General features: G+C 42.3%; 1 protein-coding gene across 6 annotated transcripts in view; it reads left to right on the top strand.

The window, feature by feature from the left end:
• Positions 1-24,602, top strand: part of FAM13B (family with sequence similarity 13 member B) — a 108,632-nt gene that overhangs the window by 8,166 nt on the left and 75,864 nt on the right. For 5 of the 6 annotated variants that reach the window (XM_066272561.1, XM_066272560.1, XM_066272558.1 and 2 more), the window contains exons 1-2: positions 8,765-9,061; positions 23,379-23,545. The gene's annotated coding sequence lies outside the window, so the exon portion shown is untranslated. Of the gene's footprint in view, positions 1-8,764; positions 9,062-23,378; positions 23,546-24,602 lie in introns of those variants that run through there. The other variant, XM_066272557.1, reaches the window with a different exon arrangement.

Below are 24,602 nucleotides of genomic sequence, written 5' to 3'. Positions count from 1 at the left end.
ACATCAATTTGTTGTCCTACCCATTCATTCATTAGTTGATTCCTGCAAGTGCCCTCATCTGGGATCAAACCTGCAACTAGGACATACTGGAAGGATGCTGGAAACAATTGAGCTACCTGGCTAGGGGGTGTGGCTCGTTTCTTATGAACATTGTATTAAAAAAGATAATACCAGCCTTGACTGAGTAAAAGTTAATCTAAATGCTAGTACTCAAATAGCCTTGGTCAGAGATGAGATCAGTAAGGGTGAGGAGGGTATTTGAATAATGAAAGCTTCCTACTGATGGCACAAGACAAAGGCTTAACATTCTACTAAGTCTGGAAAAGCTGCATTCAATCAAACTAATCTATGTTTGGGTGTGGAGGGGGGAGAAATCACTTTGCATTCTCTTCTTTATTATATGCGGCTTAAGTGTCTGTTTGTCGCCGATAGCTTATTGGTTGCTTGCGTAACTGTACTAGCCAATGGGGTGAAGTTGCCACGGCTGAATGCAAATTGAGCGTGTCAGGGGGAAGGTGAACATTTGTTTGCATTGGCAATCATCTGTTTTACATAAAAACTACGTCTTAATGCAATTTCTTTTAAGAATGCCTCCTAGAAAATACAGCACTGAAGAGGAGAGAAAAGGAGCTAAAGCTGCACAAAAATGGCTTTCTCAACAAAAAGAAACCACTGAGCAGAGAAAGACAAGGCTTGCTTCAGTCGCAGAGCAAATGCATCTTTCTCGGCAAAATGAGACTGATGAGCATAGAGAAACAAGGCTTGCCTCAGATGCAAGACAAAAAAAGCCTGTCTCGACAAAATGAGTCCCTTGAACAAAGGCAGGAGAGAAATGCAAAAAAAACGACAGAATAATGCTGACCGAAACACAAAAAGGATTAAAACATATTTAAATCACCTTTATTTATTGAGCTAGTGGTGGCTCTTAAGAAATGTACCGCCAGTGGTTTCCTTCATTGCACTCTACTTTAAGCAATTAAGCAAGTAGAAGGGGGAAACCCCGTGGGGCACTAAGCAAAGGGGCGTCCTTGCCGCCTGCCCTGGGTAATTCAGTTTGAATTAGCAGACACCTTTGCACAAATCATTTTAATTACAATTTATAATATCTAGAACAGCGGTCATTTTGTATGACCACCGGGCTTTCTAGTTAAATAATAAGGGTACTAGTTGTAAAGTAACTACAGAGACAGAACTACTCCCTGACTTCAAGTCTCATCCCAGTGACACTGGTTACTCTGGGGAGGCAGGCATACTGCAGTCCTCTCTGGCATCTAGGACATGGTTGGGGAGAGGCAGTGAATATTCCTTCCATGGTGATTTGACTTATGACTTTACTTCTGAAAGGCATAAAGCTTCTGCTCAGATAAGTTGGGTAAAATGGATTTTCCCTGGGCTATAAAAATCTCATCTCAAGTAATCATTTTCCTGGAAGGCTTCACCTCTAGAGGAAGTCTTAGATCATACCAGTCACTTCTCATCCTGGCCAAATAGCTATCTGAAATGCTGTTTTTGACACTAGTTATATATTAAAACATGACTTCTATCTGTATCTGTAGGAAAAAAAGAAAAAGTGATGTAATTTTGAGGTGTTCTCATAGTGACTACCAAGTGTAGAAATTCCATTTTGTTACAAGATGTTAAATCGAGACACTTCTCCAAAGAAGATATACAGATGGCCAATAGGCATATGAAAAAATGCTCAACATCACTAATCATTAGAGAAATGCAAATTAAAACCACAATGAGATACCACCTCACACCAGTCAGAATGGCGCTCATTAACAAACCAACACAGAATTAGTGCTGGCAAGGATGTAGAGAAAAGGGAACCCTCCTGCACTGCTGGTGGGAATGCAGACTGGTGCAGCCACTGTGGAAAACAGTATGGAGATTCCTCAAGAAATTAAAAATCGAACTGCCTTTGACCCAGCCATCCCACTCTTAGGAATATATCCTAAGAACACCACATCACTGATTCAAAAGAAGAAATGCACCCCCATGTTTATGGCAGCATTGTTTACAATAGCCAAGATCTGGAAACAGCCCAAGTGTCTGTCAGTGGACGAGTGGATTAAAAAGCTGTGGTACATATACACAATGGAATACTATGGGGCCATGAAAAAGAAGGAAATCTCACTTTTTGCAACAACATAGATGGACCTGGAAACTATTATGTTAAGTGAAATAAGCCAGGCAAAGAGAAAAATATCATATGACCTCACTCATTTGAGGAATCCAATGAACAATGTGAACTGAGGAACGGAATAGAGGCAGAGGCGGGATCAAAGGGACCAGAGGAAAGTGGACAGAGGGAAAGGGGATGAGAGCATGGAATCAAGGAAGATAAAGAGATTGGTGAAATTATATACATATAACAGTGTTATAGAGAGCAGAAAAGCAAATCCTGAAGGGAAGGGGGGAGGGCAATGGGGAGAGGGGGGCAAGGAGGATGTTGAGGGGAACATGGGGTTGGGGGATGCATTCGGTGGTATACTTGAATCTATGTAAACACAATAAATTAAAATCAATAAAAAAAGATGTTAAATCGAAGTTACATTTTTAGCCAGACAATTCTTTATTGTGGGGAAGGCTGCCCTATGCATTGTAGGATGATTAGCAGCATCCTTGACCTCTACCCACAAGATGCTAATAGTACCTTCCCAGTTTTGACAACTAAGTGTCTCCAGCCATGACCTAAAAAAAAGTCATCCTCAGTTGAGAACTATTATTTTAACTGGAGCACCAAGATATTTTAAATGCTCCGCCCCTCCAAACCTCACTAAAGTGAGTTCTGAAATGGACTTCCCATAGAAATGAAAGGATTTAGACAAAATCAGGTAGATAAGTCTAAATTTTCACAGCAAGTTACAAAAGGTCAAGGGAAAATTGTTGAGTAGTTTTTGGAGACTGTTGCTGATATGCTCTGATTGATTCTTACCTCAGATGCTTGCTTGCCTTTTACGTTAAGCTGAGAGGGACCTAAGATGGAACTACTCAGGTACTTGAGATGTGTCTCTTGCCTTTGGAGGGGCACAGTGGACCTGTGTCTACTCCTGTCAGGGAAGTACAGAGGACAGAAGGACCAGCAGCTGTTTCAGCAGCATAGGAATACTGAAGCTGTGCTGGAACTGGCCTATACTCACAAGTCAGTTTGGGCAAGAAGTGTGTGACCTTCATGTGGACTATAAGGAGCCAATAGCCTAAACAGCACCATTAGAAAAATGTTTTGTCCAGAAACTTCACTTCTCTCTATTGGAAAATAGTCACACTAATTTAGTTTGGCCAAAACACTTTACTGCCACCTCCTGGAAAACTGTCAAAATAAATATATGCATCACCAACAAGGACGAAGTGAACAACACTCCCTAGGGCCCTGGTTGGCAAACTGCTCTTTGGCCCCTTGAGTGTGGCTCTTCCACAAAACACCACGTGTGGGTGCTACCTCGATGAGGAATGTACCTACCTATATAGTTTAAGTTTAAAAAATTTGGCTCTCAAAAGAAATTTCAATCATTGTACCGTTGATACTTGGCTCTGCTGACTAATGAGTTTGCCGATCACTGCCCTAGGGTATGGAGTATGCAACCTTGCAAACAGGCCAATGAGACAGTTTATCTTAGATCCTACCTGACAGGCCCTTTACAGAGAAAAACAGGTCTCAACAGACAAGAAGTTGCAGGTGGTCCATCAGATTCTTAGGTGTTGAAAGAGGAAGTAAATACTGCCAAAATAGAGTGCTCTTGCTCAGATCAGTGGAGCTATGGAGGGGAAAGCACTGCAGAATGGGGATGGTGTTTTCTGAAATAACCATAAAAGCATCGATTAGAAAAAAAGGCAACTTTAAACATCTACCAGGCCCAGAGTGTTAAACCATCACATAGAAGTAAAAGTTAAGAACTTTCCTGGCCCTGGCCAGGTAGCTCAGGTTGCTGACATGCCAAGGCTGCAGGTTTGATCCCCAATCAGGGCACATACGAGAATCTACCAGTGAATGCATAAATAAGTGGAACAACAAATCTCTCTCTCTCTCTCCCCCTTTCTCTCTAAAATCAATAAGTAAAAAAAAAAAAAACAAAACCCCACAACTTTTTTGTTTCCCTTTCCCTTCCTCTCTCCTCCTCCCTTTGAATTTGGCTGGCAAGCTGGCAGAGTGCTAGAAAGACCAAGCATGATGCCCCTTCACAGCAAGGAGTGAACTAGTGTCCTTAGCTGGAGAAGAGGGAAAAGGTTCACTCTTTGTGACTCAATGACCACAGGACTTCCTATTCTAAGAGGGACCACAGAACTGATGGAACCTATCTGAATCAGATCTATTCCCACGGCACAGGTTTAAGAGATGGCAAAAGATAACAACAAAGGTGTTTTGTCATTTTTTTATGACAGGATTAAAAAAAATTTTTTTTAATTCATTCAGTTTAGAGAGGAGAGAGGAAGGAAGGAGCAGGAAGCATCAACTCCCATATGTGCCTTGACCAGGCAAGCCCAGGGTTTTGAACCAGCGACCTTGGTGTTCCAGGTCAATGCTTTATCCCACTGCACCACCAATGGTCAGGCACAAGGTATTTTGTCTTGTTTTAAAAATTGAAAACAGTATGTTGAACATAGTGGTTACCTATTATAAAGTAGGATCTGGAAAGGATATATTCCAAGGACAAGTTCTTGAATTTTAGAGAGGAAAATAGTCATTATTATTTTTTTGAGAGAAACAGGGAGAGAGAGACAGAAACATTGAGCTGTTCCTGTATGTGCCCTGATTGGGGAATTGAACTGGCAACCTCTGTGCTCCCAGACAATGCTCCAACCAACCAAGACATTGGCCACAGCTGTCATTAAATCAGTTCATTTGTTTTTTGAGAGCCCATACCTTGGGCGTAAGGTACGTAAGTGCAAGGGAGCCCTGTCCTCTGGGAACTTACAGTCATGAGCTTCAGACTCAGAGTAAAGTACAGTGAGTCCGTAAAGTCATGGTGCACTTTTGACCAGTCACAGGAAAGCAACAAAAGACGATAGAAATGTGAAATCTGCACCAAATAAAAGGAAAACCCTCCCAGTTTCTGTAGGATGATGTGGCAGCATGTGTTCATGCGCAGATGATGACGTAACACCATGTAGACAGCGGAGCAGCCCACGGCCATGCCAGTCAAGATGTGGACGGTACAGAGGAAAGTTCAGTGTGTTCTGTGGCTCGCTAAATTCGAATTCGTGACCAAAGTGCAATGTGAATATCGGCACGTTTATAACGAAGCGCCACCACATAGGAATAACATTACTCGGTGGGATAAGCAGTTGAAGGAAACCGGCAGTTTGGTGGAGAAACCCCATTCTGGTAGGCCATCAGTCAGTGACAAATCTGTAGAGGCTATATGGGATAGCTACCTAAGGAGCCCTAAAAAATCTGTGCGAGAGCCCACATCGAACTGCACTGAATAGATATGAAACTGGGAGAGTTTTATTTTTATTTGGTGCAGATTTCACATTTCTATCATCTTTTGTTGCTTTCCTGTGATCGGTCACAAGTGCACCATGACTTTACGGACACACACTGTACTTATTACAATCACTTATGTCAACAAGAGCCTATGTTACAAAGGTGGAGCAGGTTCAGGAGGATTTTTTTTTCTTTTGTATTTTTCTGAAGCTGGAAACCGGGAGAGAGAGTCAGACAGATTCCTGCATGTGCCCAACTGGGATCCACCCGGCACGCCCACCAGGGGGCGAAGCTCTGCCCACCAGGGGCGTCGCTCTGTTGCGACCAGAGCCACTCTAGCGCCTGGGGCAGAGGCCAAGGAGCCATCCCCAGCGCCCGGGCCATCTTTGCTCCAATGGAGCCTTGGCTGCGGGAGGGGAAGAGAGAGACAGAGAGGAAGGAGAGGGGGAGGGGTGGAGAGGCAGATGGGCGCTTCTCCTGTGTGCCCTGGCCGGGAATACCTGGGACTTCTGCACGCCAGGCCGACGCTCTACCACTGAGCCAACCGGCCAGGGCCAGATTTTTAACTCTAACAATTTATTCTCGTGATTTTTACTAGATTATGATTAGGCTTTAGAAGCAATCATTTTGTCCATTTTTCAAGCATGTAATTACAGGTAAAACTTTCATTTAAGATGTCTAAAGAGAGATGCAAGGTTGACTGCATAGGTTACATCCTGATTGGGCTTTTATGAAACCAGGGTCTGTCTGATCCTCAGTTTGGCAACTTCAAAAACTTACATTTCACTTCACTCAAACTTTATCAGGCTCTGAGAAGTTGAATTGTTTTTATTATTTATTTTTTAGAGAGAGGAAGGGGGAGAGACACAGAGAGAAACATTGATTTTTTTCCTGTATGTGCCTTGACCAGGGATCAAACCAAAAACCTTTGCGTATTGGGAAGACACTCTAACCTACTGCACTATCCGGCCAGGGCAGACTCTGAGAAATTAATTTGGATAAAATAACTCTATAATTCCACCCAGTGGACAGAGGCTGTTATTAATTGAGAAAGACTGTATAGCTAGTATAACTAGAATCAGTCATGTGCCTTGGACAATTGTTTCTTACTGGGTGTGCTGATTTACTGAGACCCCTTGAGTGATGGGAGGGCTACTTGATAAGTTTGGAATCACAGTAGGGCCTTTGTATGTTCTTAATGAATGTTCAGAATTTAAGTATGGTAGATATAAACTCAAAAAAGGTAGGAATCTTACTTGCTGATGTAACCCAAAAAACTAAAACATAGTAAACATTAAATAACTGTTTGTTGACTGAGTGATTGAATCTGAATTAAGTTTTTAACTGTCCTGATAATGGGTACTGGTCCTGGTCATTAGAATCATTAACCTCTCTCCTGGTGGTTAGTAACCTCTCACCTGGAGAGAGTGGGAGCTCACAATACTTTTGTGTGTGTGTGTGTGTATGCACGTGTGTGCATATTTTTCCAAAGTTAGAAGTGGGGCAGCAGTCAGGGTCTTGCATGCCCCCAACTGGGATTCACCCAGCATGCCCACCATGGGGCAATGCATTGCCCATCTGGGGCCTTGCTCTGCTGCAGTCTGGAGCCATTCTAACGCCTGAGGTGGAGGCCATGGAGCCATCCTCAGCGCTCGGGGCCAACTTTGCTCCAATGGAGCCTTGGCTGTGGGAGGGGAAGAGATAAGTGAGGAAGGAGAGGGGAAAGGGTGGAGAAACAGATGGGTGCTTCTACTGTGTGCCCTGGCTGGGAATCCAACCCGGGACTTCCACATGCTGGGCTGACGCTCTACTGCTGAGCCAACCTGCCAGGGCCTCACAATACATTCTTATTCAGTTTCTGCTGGTTCTAGACTCCTTATGAACCCCACCCTCTTTTTATGACAGCATTAACTGGTCATATGACACTTAGGTTACTCTCTCTGATGCAATTTGGGAGCCACTTGGCCTCTGTAACACATTTACAGATCATCTCATAGGGTGACTTTTTTTAAAAATCGTGTTCCAAGTTTTATGAGGGTTCTTGGTTTACATCTAGTTTACTGACTTCCAGCTAGGCAGGTAAGGGTACAAGTGAATTGTGGTGGTGTTTTTTTTTCTTTTTAGCGAGAGAGACACAGAGAGGGACAGATAGGGACAGACAGGAAGGGAGAAAGATGAGAAGCATCAATTCTTTGTGGTATTTTAGTTGTTCATTGATTGCTTTCTCATCTGTGCCTTAGGAGGTGGCACACAGCTGTGCCAGTAACCCCTTGCTCAAGCCAATGACCTTGGGCTTCAAGCCAGCGACCTTTGGGCTCAAACCAGTGACTATGTGGTCGTGTCTATGATCCCACGCTCAAGCCAGCAACCCCACATTCAAGCTGGTGAGCCCACACTCATACCAGCAACCTCGGGGTTTCGAACCTAGGTCTTCTGCATCCCAGGCCCACGCTCTATTCACTACATCACCACCTGGTCAGGCCAAATCGTGGTGGTTTGTATTTTTCAGACATCAGAATTCTTTGTACAGGTGTGATCTGCCCACTGCCAAGGAGTCCAAGGCAGAACACTGGGTTCTACTCAATGGATCATCTCAAAGCTGGTAACAGACTGAAGCAAAGCAGACACTGGTGAATATACAAACCTTTGTGAGCCTGCGGGAGCTGCAGGGTCGGTCTAGGTGGCTATGCAATCAAGTACAGACTCCCCAGGCTCAGGGAGTGCCTCATTTCTCTCTTCCTCCTTTTATCTCTGCTTCTCAAACTCTGGTTTAGTAGAGAAAGCTCCCTGTGAGCATGTTGCCTATCGACTTCCATATTCCCAGACTCTCTCGGCACCAGAGGCATCTATACTTTCTTTGGAGTCTAGGTCATGTCCTTAGAGGAAGAGGGCGGGGGACGGGCACAATCTAAACCCCATCGCTGGCAATAGGAACGTGAGTCACCGCCTCGGTCTGCCCTGCGGTGTCTGTTAAAGTCTCCGCGCTCCTAATCTCCACAAGGGAACCCAGGTATTCTGGCCTCTGCAGGGGGGCACGACCCTCTGCAGAGACCAAGAGCGACCTCGGTCTTCCGACTTGGTCCTTTATACCTCCTACATCCTCTCCCTAGTGCCCTTTATCTTCTTTCCTACCTCCCCAGACTGAGGACCCTCAGGCCAGCGCCCGGCTTCTCGAACCCTAACCTACAGCCCAAATCTGAGAGAAGCACTGCGTTCCCGAAGCCCGCCGACTCCAGGTAGACGGCCCGCCCCCGCCTCTCACTCGCCCCGCCCCCGCTTGTCCCGCCCCCTCCCACGCACGTCACGTCCGGCCCGGCCCCTGCCTGTCCTCCGCCCTCCGCCCTTTCCCGCTCGCCGTTAGGGAGGCTCTGCGCCTCAGCTGCTGTCTCCGTCGCCGTTCCCGCCCCCTCTCTCCCGCGTCTCCACTGCCACCACCACCGGGAGCTTTCGGGGGTCGCTTATCGGGCTGGCCCTGTGCCTCAGCCATCGCTTCAGCCTCTCGTCAGCAGCCTCCTTAGGAAAAGGCTTGCCGGCCGCGGAGCCACTCGAGGCCTCAGCTCTCATTTTCTTGCCGTCGCCGCGGGTCCCGAAGAAGCGGCTGCGGCCGGGGAACGGGACGTCGCGGTTCCAACGGTAGGCGAACGGGCGGGTACCCGTACCTGCGCATGCGCGGGTCGCTGGTGGCCGCGGCTTCCCCCCTCTGCCGCCCACCAGCGCCATGTCCCACCCGCGCGGGGCTCAAGGGCGTTGCACGTCGGGGTGCTGGGGTTCCTGGGCAGTGCCCTGCAGGTGGGGCATTTCGTGGAGAGGGCCCTTTGGCTCCTCGAGCGAGAGGGAGTGAAGCCGTACCCCGAGCTGTGTGGGGGTGTGGTAGTTCGATTTTGCAGCCCCTGCAGTACGCGTGAGCGGGTGTGCCTTCTAGTTCCTCCAAAGTAGAAGGCGCCGTAACCCACGCTTGTTTGCTAGCCTCCCTGCACACGGGCCCTGCGCCATCTCTGCCCACTTCCTTTATGCTGGGCAGTGAAGTTGATGCAGAAAAAAAAGGAGTGTGGTTTATTTCGGGCTCAAGTGCGCCCCTTTTATAGACCACGTGAGATGAGTGGTTGCTGACTTCCTTAAATCGCTCAAAGGATATAGCCGAAATTGGGCTGTTGGTGCTACGGGGACTTGTTTAGAATGCACTCTGTGTAGGTCAGGCCAGAGGGTACAGCATTAAGTTTCAGATGGGGCGCCTGGTTTCCGAGATAAGGTTATAGGAAATTGAATGGGTTGGCGCACTTGCCCAGTGGGAAATTAGTAAACTTTTTTTGTTTGTAATCAGTTAAAAATCAAGTTGACTTTTAGAAAGGCAGTTGCAGAATTTTATTTAGTTCCCCGTTATGCCATCTAATTAGTGAAAAAAAAGTATCTAAAGTATGGGAAATTTACCTTAATTTCAAGTTGCTGATAATCTAAAAATGGCAACTGGAAGCACAGTATTGCTGAAGCGAACAATAAATAACTGAGATGCACTTACTTTTAAAAAGGCTGCCATTAAAGGATAGTTTTGAATTATTGACTTTCTGGGTTAATGTGGGCCTTCTTTTATCGTCAACTTTACTTTTTGTAACCTTGGGATACTTGTTGGCCTGGGTTTTTCACAGGTATTGTGTATTTAGTAAGTACTTGTTGAATGGAATTAGATGAAGTGGTAATTCTTCCTATATCCATCGGGAGCCCCTTACATACTTTCTTAATCTGTGCTGCTTTTAAAACTGGGGCAGTATTTTCTCCAATTTAATTATGTCACCAGTTAGGGATCTGTGACACAATTTAAATTTTTGGAAAGATGTGGAAAGTCATATCACAGTGTCATAAAATTCTTCACTGGGTGAAGTAAATATATATATTTTTAACTAGAATACTATTGTTTTAGGACAGAAAATGGCTAATCTGTTTTTCTCCACCAATAAAATAACAACTACTTTTATTATCATTTATGAATAATCTCAGTCTTCATGACTTCCCCCTTATTGTATGCTAACTTTAGTATTGGGGAAATAATATAAATTGCTATACTGGGACTTTGAAAATAATTTTAACTATACATTACGTAAAAGTTACCATTTTAACCATTTTTTCCAAAGATTTTATTTATGGATTTTAGAGAGAAGAGAGAGAAAAGGGAGGAGTCGGAAGCATCAACTGGTAGTTGCTTTCCACTTGTGCCTTAACCAGGCAAACCGGGGTGGGGACCTCAGCATTCCAGGTTGGCCCTTTATCCACTGCGCCACCACAGGTCAGGCCCATTTTAACCATTTTTAAGTGTGCAATTCAGTGACATTAAGTACATTCACATCGTTGTGCAACCATTATCACTTAACCAGAACTTTTTCATTATCCTAAACAGAAACTCTGTAGAGAATAATTCCTCATTCCCTCTTCCCTTCAGTCCCTGGTAATCTCTGTTCAACTTTCTGTCTGTAGTTTGTCTGTTCTGGGTACCTCATTTTAAGTAGAATCAAAATATTTGTCCTTTTGAATCTTATTTTATTGAGCATGTTTTCAAGGTTCTTCCATGTTGTAGTGTGTATCAGAACTTGCTTCCTTTTTTTTTTTTTTTTTTTTACAGCGAGTCAGAGAGAGGGATAGACGGAAACAGAGAGATAAGCATCAATCATTAGTTTTTCGTTGTGCATTGCAACATCTTAATTGTTCATTGATTGCCTTCTCATAGGTGCCTTGAACGCGGGCCTTCAGCAGACCAAGTAACCCCTTGCTGGAGCCAGCGACCTTGGGCTCAAGCTGGTGAGCTTTTGCTCAAACCAGATGAGCCCTCGCTCAAGCTGGCAACCTCGGGGTCTTAAACCTGGGTCTTCTGCATCCCAGTCCAACGCTCTATCCACTGTGCCACCGCCTGGTCAGGCCAACTTGTTTCCTTTTTAAGGCTAAATAATATGTTTATTCATTCATCTGTTTATGGATATTTGGATTGTTACCACTTTTGGCTTTTCTGAAACCAAAAGTAATGCTGCTCTGAACACGAGCGTGCAAGTATATTCTTGAGTCCCTACTTTTTTTTTTTTTTTTGTATTGTATTTTTCTGAAGCTGGAAACGGGGAGGCAGTCAGACAGACTCCCGCATGCACCCGACCGGGATCCACCAGGCACGCCCACCAGGGGGCGATGCTCTGCCCATCTGCGGTGTCACTCTGCTGCAACCAGAGCCATTCTAGTGCCTGAGGCAGAAGCCACAGAGCCATCCTCAGCGCCTGGGCCAACTTTACTCCAGTAGAGCCTTGGCTGTGGGAGGGGAAGAGAGAGAGAGAAGGAGGAAGGAGAGGGGGAGGGGTGGAGAAGCAGATGGGCACTTCTCTTGTGTGCCCTGGCTGGGAATCGAACCCGGGACTCCTGCACGCCAGGCTGACGCTGTACCACTGAGCCAACCGGCCAGGGCCGAGTCCCTACTTTTGAGTCTCTTGGATACCTAGGAGTACAGCTGATCCTTGAACAACATGGGTTTGAATTGTGCAGGTCCACATAGTATATTTTTTTAAAGTTTTTTTTTTTTAAGATTATTCATTGTTATTAGAGAGAGAGAAAGGAAAAAGATAGAACAGGTGGAGGAGCAGGAAGCATCAACTCCCATATGTGCCTAGACTGGGCAAGCCCAGGGTTTCAAACCGGTGACCTCAGCATTCCATCCAGATCAATGCTTCATCCACTGCGCACCACAGGTCAGGCAGGTCCACATATTTTTAGCTGCTTTAAATATATTTTCTCTGATTTACGGTTTTCTTTTTTTGTTGATTGATTTTAGAGAGTCAGGGGAAGAGAACAAGAAAGAGAAGCATTCATTTGTTGCACTTAGTTGTGCTTCATTGGTTGCTTCTGGTAAGTGTCCTGACCGGGGATTGAACCCACAACCTTCATGTTTCCAACATGCTCTAACTCAGTGGTCCCCAACCCCCGGGCTGTGGACTGGTACCGGTCCGTGGACCATTTGGTACCAGTCCGCAGAGAAAGAATAAATAACTTAAATTATTTCTGTTTTATTTATATTTAAGTCTAAATGATGTTTTATTTTTAAAAAATTCCCTCTGTTACATCCGTCTAAGACTCACTCTTAACACTTGTCTTGGTCACATGATACATTTATCCATCCCATCCTAAAGGCCGATCCGTGAAAATATTTTCTGACATTAAAGCGGTCCATGGCCCAAAAAAGGTTGGGGACCACTGCTCTAACTGACTGAGCTAACTGGCCAGGGCAGCTTTCTCTTCTCTTTCCTCTCTCTCTTTCTCTTTCTTTTTTCTTGCTATTTTCAGTGGAGCTATCCTCAGCCCCTGGAACCAGTTGAGCTTCTGGCTGTGAGAGTGGAAGAGAGAGAAAAGGGGGAGAGGGAAGGAAAGAGAAGCAGACAGTCACTTATGTATGCCCTGAATGGGAATCGAACCTGGGATGTCCGTACACCCGGCTGACACTATCCACTGTGCCATCTGGCCATGGCTTCAAATTAGGATCACAGAGCATTTTCCCTTGCCCCCCCTATATTAAGCACCTCAGTATCAATGAGTGATTTTTGATTTTTTTTTACCTTTTTCAGTAGTATAGAACAGCAGCTTATTACAGAAAAGCATAAATAACTATTTTAAGAATAAGTAAACAACTTTTCCTATTTTTTTGGTCCTGAAATGGGCAGTAATAGTGTCATGACAGACATCTCTCTGAAAACAGTTTTAGAAGAAAGAGATAAGGCCCTGAATGGTGGTGTAGATGGAGCATAGTCTTGGAGCACCGAGGTCACTGGCTTGATCCCAGGGGTGCTGGCTGGATCCTGGGAGCTCCAGTTTGACCTGAGGTTGCCATTTGGAACCCTGGTCAGGGCACGTATATATCCAATCAGTGGATATACAACTAAGTAGAATACGGGTTGATGCCTCTCTCACTCACTCTCCCCCTCCCCCTCTCTCTTTCTTCCCACCTCTCTCTCTCTCTCTTTCTCTCAAAAAAAGATAAGTATTATACAATATATACACAAAAAATAAAATATACACTAGAAAAAATGCAGGGTGGGCAAAGATAGGTTTATAGTTCTTATGGAAAATAATACAATAAATAATAATACAAGAATAAACTGTTTTGCATACTCACAACTTTGCAAACCTACTTTGAATAAATCCCTCCCCATCCCAGATGAAGTTGGAGAACCAGTGCTCTGGGTTAGGCGTGTCAGAGTGAGGTTCTGGCATTTTGGATGGGCAGATAGATGATCTATTGTGTGTGTGTAGTAAAATGTATGTTTATTTTTAATTTTAAAATATTTGTGTGTAATGTGCATATATGCTAGTATATTGTTCACTACTCTACTTTAGAAGTATACATACATACAGTGTGTCCGTAAAGTCATGGTGCACTTTTGACCGGTCACAGGAAAGCAACAAAAGACAATAGAAATGTGAAATCTGCACCAAATAAAAGGAAAACCCTCCCAGTTTCTGCAGGATGATATGGCAGCATGTGTGCATGCGCAGATGATGACGTAACACCGTGTATACAGCAAAGCAGCCCACGGCCGTGCCAGTCAAGATGTGGATGGTACAGAGGAAAGTTCAGTGTGTTCTGTGGCTCACTAAATTCGAATCCGTGACCAAAGTGCAATGGGAATGTCGGCGCGTTTATAACAAAGTGCCACCACATAGGAATAACATTACTCGGTGGGATAAGCAGTTGAAGGAAACCGGCAGTTTGGTGGAGAAACCCCATTCTGGTAGGCCATCAGTCAGTGACGAGTCTGTAGAGGCTATACGGGATAGCTACCTGAGGAGCCCTAAAAAATCTGTGCATGAGCTCACATCGAACTGCACTGAATAGGTATGAAACTGGGAGAGTTTTCCTTTTATTTGGTGCAGATTTCACATTTCTATCATCTTTTGTTGCTTTCCTGTGATCGGTCACAAGTGCACCATGACTTTACGGACACACTGTATATGAGGGCAGTGCCCATAAGTTTTTTTCTGATCAAGAAATTTGGAGTCCAGGGCTCTTGGCAATAGAAAAAAATTCAGGAATTTTGTGTGGGAGAATTCAGGTTAGATTTTAGTATTGAGGAGATTGGTGAGAACAGATGAGGGGACTTCATCACGGGATTTTATCTCCCTCTGGCTTTATTACTTTTGTCTTGATTTCAGTAGCTTGAAATCATGGTTGGAAGTTATAAAATAATTGACTACAGCCATGAAACCCTTTCTGAGAGTTTGTCAAAATTAGGCAGGCTATTTACCAATAGATTTATCTCTAGGGGTCAACATTTTTTGCCTGATAACTTTGAATAAGAGAGGAATAATGAGCTGTCTCGAGGTTAAATGTTTTAAATGTAGTGAGTTGCAGTCTGAAAAATATGTGCTGTATCTAGTACCACAATATGGAACGTGCAGTCCTATAAAATATGCTTGATTCTATTGTTTGTCATAATTTTGTGGAATCACCATGGAGTAGGCTTGTTCCCTCAAGTAGTGTGTTGAACAAGTGTGCACAGATGAAAAAAATCCTCAGGCTTAGGGATAATTGTTGCAAGAAATCATACTTTTAAGGCAAAGATATTCCTAAATTTTTGAGTATTAGAGTCTTTAAAAACTTTCTACTAATGAATTTAGTTATACTTTGATAAATTATAAATCGGTATGAATCTAATAGATTTAAATGACTGTTTTCCCGATCCAATAGCATCTCTGAACACTTGACAGATACCTTTATGTGCTGTTGAGATGTGTTCAGCCTATTTGCTTGGTGTGCTGCTAAGGATCTCAGACAAATTAATGCCTTGTCAGTTTCTCAGGCTAGGAAGGAACCACTGATTCATACTGGCAACTTTTGTAGTACCATCCTTCTTCAGTTAGAGTGAAAGAGGTGCCTTTTCCTTTACTTGGATGAATTGGTCAGATATCCCTAATGAAAAGCTGAATGTATGGAGCCAGGGGTGAATTTATTTTCCTTAAGCTTTGGTACACTGACTTAGACACGGTAGTAGTATACAAACTTAAGTCTCTATTTCCAGTTTACCATCTTTATTGAGACCCAGCTGCCTGTTGATTTTTCTCTTTTTATACTAGTGATAGGAATTTTTTGGTAGTGGAGATGTTAGCAATTTTGAAGTAGCTCTTTTAAACTTCTCTATGTAAATTGCATCCTATTTTGTCAGAAGCATTTTGGATAAAGGCAGCTTTTCTTGTTTATTTCTGTTGTGTTTGAAGGTAGAACCTTTTCACATTAAAATGGTAATTTTTCTTGGCAAATACTGCTCTTACCACAGGTTGCCTTATGTGTAAAATGCTAAAACTTTTATTAGTATATTGCAGATTTAATCTTCTTACTGTTACAGTGTTTTGTTAAATTGTTTGCTTTAAAAGTCTAAACTGATGTCTAAAATTTATAATGTCTTCAGTGTAATTTTATTCTGTTTTTCTTAGTTATGCTATACAAAAAATTGCATAGTAATTTCTATATGTGCTAAATAGTACAGAAGGACCAAACAGGATTGGTTCTTGAAATATGGTTATAAGAATTGTGTTTTTACTTTTTAAATTTTCTTTTTGATTTTAGAAAGAGAGGAAGGGAGAGAGACAGAAACATTGAACTGTTCCTTACATGCCCTGACCAGGATTTGAACCTGCAACCTTTGTGTACTGGGACAACACTCGAAACAACTGAGCTATCTGGCTACGGCTATGGTTAAAAGAAATCTTTGCCTGACCAGGCAGTGGCACAGTGGATAGAACGTTGGCCTGGGAAGCTAAGGACCCAGGTTCAAAATCCTGAGGTCACTGGCTTAAGCGTGAGCACACCAGCTTGAGCACAGGGTTGCGACTTGAGCGTGGGATCATAGACATTATTCCATGGTCTCTGGCTTGAACAAGAGGTCATTGGCTTGGCTGGAGGGCCTTTCCCCCCATTAAGGCATAGACCAGGGGTCCCCAAACTTTTTACACAGGGGGCCAGTTCACTGTCTCTCAGACCGTTGGAGGGCTGAACTATAAAAAAAACTGAACAAATTCCTATGCACACTGCACATATCTTATTTTAAAGTAAAAAAACAAAACGGGAACAAATACAATATTTAAAATAAAGAACAAGTAAATTTAAATCAACAAACTGACCAATATTTCAATGGGAACTATGCTCCTCTCACTGACGACCAATGAAAGAGGTACCCTTCCAAAAGTGCGGCGGGGGCCGGATAAATGGCCTCAGGGGGCCGCAGTTTGGGGACCCCTGGCATAGACATTATCCCGTGGTCTCTGGCTTGAGCCCAAGGTCACTGGCTTGGGTGGAGGGCACCCTCCCCATCAGGGCACATACGAGAAAGCAATCAATGTATAACTAAGGTGCCACAACTATAAGTTGATGCTTCTCATTTCTCTCCCTTCCTATCCATCCCTGTCTGTCACTGTCTCTCTCTCCCTTGCTAAAAAAGAAAAAAATCTTAAATTTTTTGTTTGAGGCCTGACCAGGCGGTGGCGCAGTGGATAGAGCGTCAGACTGGGATATAGAGGACCCAGATTCGAGACCCTGAGGTTGCCAGCCTGAGCGTGGGCTCATCTGGTTTGAGCAAAAGCTCACCAGCTTGAGCCCAAGGTCGCCGGCTCGAGCAAGGGGTTACTCGGTCTGCTGAAGGCCTGTGGTCAAGGCACATGATAAAGCAATCAATGAACAACTAAGGTGTTGCAATGCACAACGAAATACTAATGATTGATGCTTCTCATCTCTTTGTTCCTGTATGTCTGTCCCTGTCTATCTCTCTCTCTGACTCTCTCTGTCTCTGGAAAAAAAAAATTTTTTTTTGTTTGGGGATGGAAAAGTATATATTTTTAAATGTCACGTTGTATAATAAAAATAGTTTGATATTAAATAGTTTATCAGGCCCTGGCTGGTTTACTCAATAGATAGGTCCAGTGTGTGAAAGTCCCAGGTTCAATCCCCAGTCAGGACACACTTCAAAAGTGACCAACTGCTTCTCTTCTCCTCCCCCTCCTCCTTCTTTCTCTCTTCCCCTCTTGTAGTCAGTGGCTGGGTTGGTCTCAGCATCGGCCCTAGATGGGGGTTGCTGGATGGATGGATCCTGGTCAGGGTGCATGCAAGTAGTCTATCTCCCCTCCGCTCACTTAAAAAAATAAAATAACTAGTTAATCTATTAAAATGATGCAATGCTTTATTGTGTGTTTTCTTTTTCTTTTTTTAGCTTTATTGAAGTATAATTTATATATAGTAGCATTCACCAATTAAAAATGTTCATTCAGTTCAATAAGCACAGTAACCTCCACTACCACAATCGTGACAGAGAACATTTCTATCACCTATACAGGTTCTCAATGCTTTTTAGTTTTCTCATTAATGAAATGGATATATTGAGAATATCTATCTATTTTCATAGGATTGTTGTAAGGATTAAATGAGTTAATACATTTAAAGTCCTTGAAATAGTCCTGGCATATTGTCAGAGCTTAGTTAATTCTGTCTGCTCTTATCTATAGTATTGATGTTGGTGTTCTACCCTTTTTAAAAAGCCCCTTACTAATTTTATTAGGTATTTAAAACTTAGTTTCTTTGCTAATAAGAAAGGTGTGTTGTTGTCATTCATATGGGGTGGGGCAAAAGAAGGTTTACAGTTGTGAGTATATGAAACAGTTTATTTTTTTTTTAATGTTTTTTTTTTTTAATTTTTTCAAAGTTAGAAGCGGGGAGGCAGTCAAACAGACTCCTGCATGCGCCTGATCAGGATCCACCCGGCATGCCCACCAGGAGGTGATGCTCTGCCCTTGTGGAGCGTTGCTCCATTGTGGTCAGAGCCATTCTAACGCCTGAGGCAGAGGCCATGGAGCCGTCCTCAGCGCTCGGGCCAACTGTGCTCCAATGGAGCCTTGGCTGCGGGAGGGGAAGAGACAGGCAGAGAGGAAGGAGAGGGGGAAGGGTGGAGAAGCAGATGGGCGCTTCTCCTGTGTGCCCTGACCAGGAACAGAACCCGGGATTTCCACATGCCGGGCCAGCGCTCTACCACTGAGCCAACCGGCCATGGTCAAGTTTATTCTTGTATTAATATTTATTAATTATTGTATGTGTCCTACCCTGTATATATGTATAATGGAATTGAATGGAGTACAAAATACATTGAGCCTTAGCAGGATTCAGGTTGATAGCTGATATATGAAAGCTGATACATTCACTTTCTTGAATGTACTCATCAGCCCGCTTTCTCAATAAAGGGTATTGAATTTCATTACTTTTATCATTCTTGGTAATGTATGTGATGTAAAGATTTTTTATTTATTGTTTGTACCACCATGCTAGGCAGCTGTCACTTATATTTGAAATTATTTTGCTGTTTTGATTTATAATAAAATCATGCTTTTGGAATACTGAATTATTTCGGAAGTCTACGCATTGTGTTGTTGGTGTCAAGCCTTTTATTTAACTTCTTTTTTGCATTTTATTGCTCCTATCTGTTAAGATACTTTATCAGATTTCCTTGGGACATTTTTCTATGGTACCTGCTGCTATATAATTTTTTTCTTTTCTTTGAGAATTGGATATTGTAGTTTAGACATTCCGTTAGTTTTCTAGGGCTACCATGTTGGATTACTATAAATATAACTCCAAAACAACAAGAAGTTGTTTTCTCACAGATGAAGAGGCCAGAAGTCTAAAGTCAAGGTGTGGGAAGGGCCATGCTCCTTCTGGGGGTTCTGTGGCTCTTGATGTTTCTTGTCTTGTGACAGGATAACTCCATTTTCTTCCTCCATCTTCATATGGCCTTCTTACCCACTTTGGATGTCTTGTCATCTTATAAGAACACCAGTCATTAGCCTGACCAGGCAGTGGTGCATTGGATAAAGCATCAGCCTGGGACGCTGAGGACCCAGGTTAGCAACTCTGAGCTTGCCAGCTTGAGCACAGGCTTATCCGACTTGAGCAGGGGATCATAGACGTGACCCCATGGTCTCTGGCTTGAGCCCAAAGGTTGCAGACTGGCTTGACTGGAGGGCGTTCCTCCTCTGCCACAGGTCAGGACACGTGTTAGAAAGCAGTCAATGAACAACTAAAGTGCCACAACTATGAGTCAATGCTTCTCATCTCTCTGTCTGTCTCCTTTCTCACAAATAAAAATTTTAAAAAAAGAACACCCTACATTGGATTTAGGACTCACCCTACATCTAGGATGATTTCATTTCTAGATACAGTACTTAACTAATTACATATGCAAAGATTCTATTACCAAATAAGGTTATATTCCTGAGGTTCCAGGCAGGCAAGAGATTTTGGGGGACACTGTTCAATTCACTACGGATATGAGGGGATGTTTATATAATTTAAGCACTGAAAAGGGTTGAGAAGCAGAGCTAAACAGTGTCAAAAACTATTTTGCAATCTCCAGAAATGTTATTTTGGGCCACTCCAGTCTGAATACCCTCAGCAGTGTGCTCTAGATAGAGGTCTCAAGTGAGTAATTATTGGCTAGTAGGGCTTGGAGCATAGACCTGCCCTCATTACGTACTTTTCAACAAGCTAGGAATAAATGACCTCCTAAAATGTATATAAGGTTTGTGGCCCTGGATGATTAGTGCAGTCTGTTAGAGCATCGTCCCAAAATATCAAGGTTGTGCGTTTGATTCCAGGTTGGGGCACATACAGGAAAAAAAAACAGTGAAGTCCGCAGAATGAATGATTTTTTTTCTATCACCTCCATTTCCCACTCTCTCCCCTTCTCTCTTCCTCCCTTTCTTCTTTCTAAAATCAATCAATAGCCCGACCTGTGGTGGCACAGTGGATAAAGCGTCGACCTGGAAATGCTGAGGTCGCCGGTTCGAAACCCTGGGTTTGCCTGGTCAAGGCACATGTGGGAGTTGATGCTTCCAGCTCCTCCCCACCTTCTCTCTCTGTCTCTCTCTCTCCCTTTCTCTCTCCTCTCTAAAATGAATAAATAAAAGAAAACCCCAAAAAATAAAAAAAAAGAGCACCTGTTTAAAAAAAAAAAATAAAATAAAATCAATCAATAAAAAAGATTTTGTGGTCAATTTGAGTAATTAAATTGTGAAAATTTACATAGTATAATGATTAAGAGCAAGGACTAATAAGAGAATGAATTAGAACCCAGTTCAAACTCTCAGGTGAAATTCTTACTCTAACCCTTAATGGTTGGGATTACTGTGGGTAAATTGGTAAACCTCTCCAGGCATCCCCAAACTACGGCCCGCAGGCCACATGCGGCCCCCTGAGGCCATTTATCCGGCCCCCTGCCACACTTCTGGAAGGGGCACCTCTTCCATTGGTGGTCAGTGAGAGGAGCACTGTATGTGGCGGCCCTCCAACGGTCTGAGGGACAGTGAACTGGCCCCCTGTGTAAAAAGTTTGGGACCCCTGCTCTATGCAATGTCTCATTAAAATAAGGGTTAGTGTAAATTGCATGAACTGCCTGGCACATCATAGCTGCTCATTAATATTAGCTGCTGTTATTTTCATCATCACTGTTGATGCTCTTCAGGAGAAAAACTCTATGCCTGAAATATCATATTTATGCCTTTGTTTTTCTTGTAGTAAGAATGAAATTGTACTGATGAATTTATGGATTCATACCCAGTGTTGCCTTAGGAAAGATGCATTTCAGGTTTTCTAGTTAGAATCTGGGAGTAGTAGAGAACACAGAGTGAGATAACTGGTTCCTGGTTTCATTAGCAAGACACTAAATGAGTAGTCATTTTAGTAATGTATGTAGAACTTGCCTCTGACAGACTCTTCCAATGAGTCTTCATTTATTGTACATCAAGCAAATCCCCCTTTTCTGTATACCATGATGGTATCAACCTGAATTTTACTGTAAGTTCATCAAAACATTTTTTCCCTGAAGTTAACCTCTCTAAAGGTTTTTGTATATAGTCGACCCTCTGCATCTGTGGGTCCCTCTTGTATAGAATCAACCCAGGCATGGATGGAAAATAATTGGGGGGAAAAAAGCTTGTTGTTGACATGTAGTATGTAATTAGGCCTATCTATGGTGGTTGGTACTGAGTATGTACAGACTTTTTTTTCTAAACAATTGTTTATTGCCTAAACAATATAGTATAACAACTATATACATAGCATTTACATTATATGAGGTATTATAAGTAATCCAGAGATGATTTAAAGTATAGGGAGGATGTGTATAGGTTATATGCAAATACTATAATACTTTATATAAGGGACTTGAACCTCTTCAGATTTGATTTCTAAGGAAGGTCCAGTAATCTTTCCTGGCAGATACTGAGTGGGGGGATGATTGTAACTTGAAAGTTGTATTTCAGATGAATAGGCTATATGTTTAAGCAGGCATTTCACGATATTTGGGAATTATCTATTAAAGATTTGTTGTGGGAATGTGGTCTTCCTTCCCTTCAGTTTTTTTTTTTTTTCATGGCGTGGGGAGGGATGTGGGTTGGGAGAGGCATCAATTCATTATTCTACTTAGTTATTCATTTAGTTGTGTACGCAGATTTCCTCTCATATGTGCCTTAACTGGGGATCTAACTTGTGACCTAGGTGCGCCAGGCTGTCGCTTCATCCACTGATCCACTCTGCCAGGTCTTTCCCTTAGTTTTTAGAGATATATGTCAGAACTTTCCCTTAGTTTTTGTTTCTTCTAGAGATATATGTCACTAATAAAATTTTTTTAAAAACTGCACTGAATGATAATACTCCTACTTTTCTGCTTATCTGAACACTGAACCCCCTTAAGTAGAATGCTGCAATATAGTTTACTGAGCTTATTAAATTTTTTTTTAAGTAGATTATGAGAATTCACAAATGATTAAACATATTGCCAAACAGGTTTTTCCGTTTTTCTCCTCTCCAGCCTGTTTGCTGGTCTTTTAACATTATGCAAAGATGAGAATGGAAACTGACTCTCTGTGTATTACATGCATGTATTATCTCAGTTAAACTTAATAGGTGTAGGTACTATTTTATATAAGAAAATCTATCTAGACTTAGTGACATATTGTTCAGGGTCACATATACAGAATGGCAGAGTTGATATTTGAGTACTTTTGATTCTGTTAACTGCTTTTTTCTAACATGTGCTATTGCCTCTCCAAATCAGAAAGCTCAAACTAGTTCTTGCTATTTGTTGTATACAAAGAAAAGAATAAAGTACGTAACTGATGTTCCAACCTTAAAAATAATTCTTCCATTCTTTGATCAGAAAATATTTTCATTGCCCTGGCTGTTTGGCTCAGTGGCTAGAGCATTGGCCTGGGAACTGGACATCCTGGGTTCGATTCCTGGTCAGGGCACACAAGAGAAGTGACCATCTCCATCTCTCCTCTCTCCATTCTCTTCCTCTTCACCTCCCGCAGCCAGTGGCTCCATTTGGTCTAGTATAGGACCTGGTCCTGAGGATAGCTTGGTTGGTCAGAACATCAGCCTCAGTGCTAAAAATAGCTTGGTTGAGTCATACATCGGCCCCAGATAGGAGCTGCTAGGTGGATCCAGTCGAGGCGCATGCGAGAGTCTGTCTCACTATCTCCCCTCCTCCCACTTAAAAAAAAAGAAAGAAAAAATGTTTTCATGTCTTGTTCTGAGTATACAAGGTTGGAATGGAACTGGGTGGGGTATGTATATATTCAAATGATGAGTACATTGAGGAAAATGGATTGTTTGAGTTTTATAATCCCTGTAGATGTGTACTGTCAAAGATTCCCCTGTGTGGTTCCTTTATTTTTAACAGAAAAAGTCTTACCCTGGTTAGCCATCGTAGTTTTAAACTTTGTGCAAGATTTTGCCTCTAAATGGGTCACAGACAGTTTTTTTAGGCAGAAGAATGCCTTTCAGTATTAGCACCTCCCTAAATGAACCTCACTGCTTATTCTCTAGTCTCTTCTCACAGTTAAAGATGTTGTGGTAAATTAAAATTTTTTTAAGAATTGTTTTTTTTTCTTCTAGATTAACTGCTGAAGTACTGATCGAGTTCTGCGTTTCTTCAATGAGGAACTACAGGCTGATCTTCTGCCATAATCTCAAACAGCCATAAATGACAAAAGAATGCTTGCTCAGTGAGGGTAGCTGGTGCAGAATTCGTTTTTTAAACTTAGGTGTTTAAGTACTCAAAGGTAAGTTTTCAAAATGGTAATTATCCCATGCTGTGTAAATTCACTGGGATTTTGGAGTTTACATCCTATTATTGCTATTTGATTATTAATTTGCGGTTTTATAGTAATTAGCTTGCACCAGATGTGTTGAAGAGTGGATCTTGCTTGTGTAAAACTAGTTAAATTTATGGCATTTTGCTGTCCTTAAGTTAATGTCTACTGTTCTTGTAAGCTGGATGGGTTTGTTTTCCATTCAACCTTGTGACATTCTCTTGATTCAGTGGGTACATCTATTCTATATATGGATGTTATTTTTGTAAAAATTTCAGAGTACTGAGCACATTGTTTTGTTATCTTTCTCTTATACTTTAAAAGGAGTTGTTTCTCTGAGGTGATCAAAAAGCCCAGTTTGTGTCCTTTTGTTTATTATCAACTTGTTTTTCTTAATTGATTTTAGAGAGTAAAGGAAGGAAAGAGAGAGAGAGAGAGAGAGAGAGAGAGAGAGAGAGAAACCTTAGTCTGTTTCCATATGTGCCCAAACCTGGGATTGAATCTGAATTGTAGACAGGTCTTTAAAGTTCCTTTGTACATTGGGACAATACTCCAGTCACTGAGCTATTTGGCCAGGGCCCTTATCAACTTCTGAAAAAAACTTTACTTTTAAAAAATAACTACTTTCCTACCCAAAGTAATATGTTTGTTTTAGAAAATGAATTTTTCTTGGTATTGTTTTTTAATACTTCAGATATTGGAAACATTGTTTTCTCTTACTGTTTGTTTACTGATCATACTTCCTACACATTAAGACAAATAACTTAGTTCTTCTAAACTAGACTGGTTGTGCAGATTTTTGTTTTGAATACCTATAAAACAGGATTCCTGATAAAAGAACATTCTCCTTGAAAATTGATGTCTAGAACTGAAAAATTTCCTTTGTTTATAAAGACATTATATGGCTGCTCTGTCATGTAGAAATAAAAATTGGTTTTCTTGTTATTAGCCCATTTTTTATAAAAAGTGATTTTTATTTAGCTTATTTCTGTAAAAGTGATTCTCCTATTTGGGTGCTTATAAATGG

This window comes from Saccopteryx bilineata, chromosome 4, assembly GCF_036850765.1.
Source record: "Saccopteryx bilineata isolate mSacBil1 chromosome 4, mSacBil1_pri_phased_curated, whole genome shotgun sequence".
In the NCBI taxonomy this organism is placed as follows: domain Eukaryota; kingdom Metazoa; phylum Chordata; class Mammalia; order Chiroptera; family Emballonuridae; genus Saccopteryx; species Saccopteryx bilineata.
This window is presented reverse-complemented; position numbering and strand designations above follow the sequence as displayed.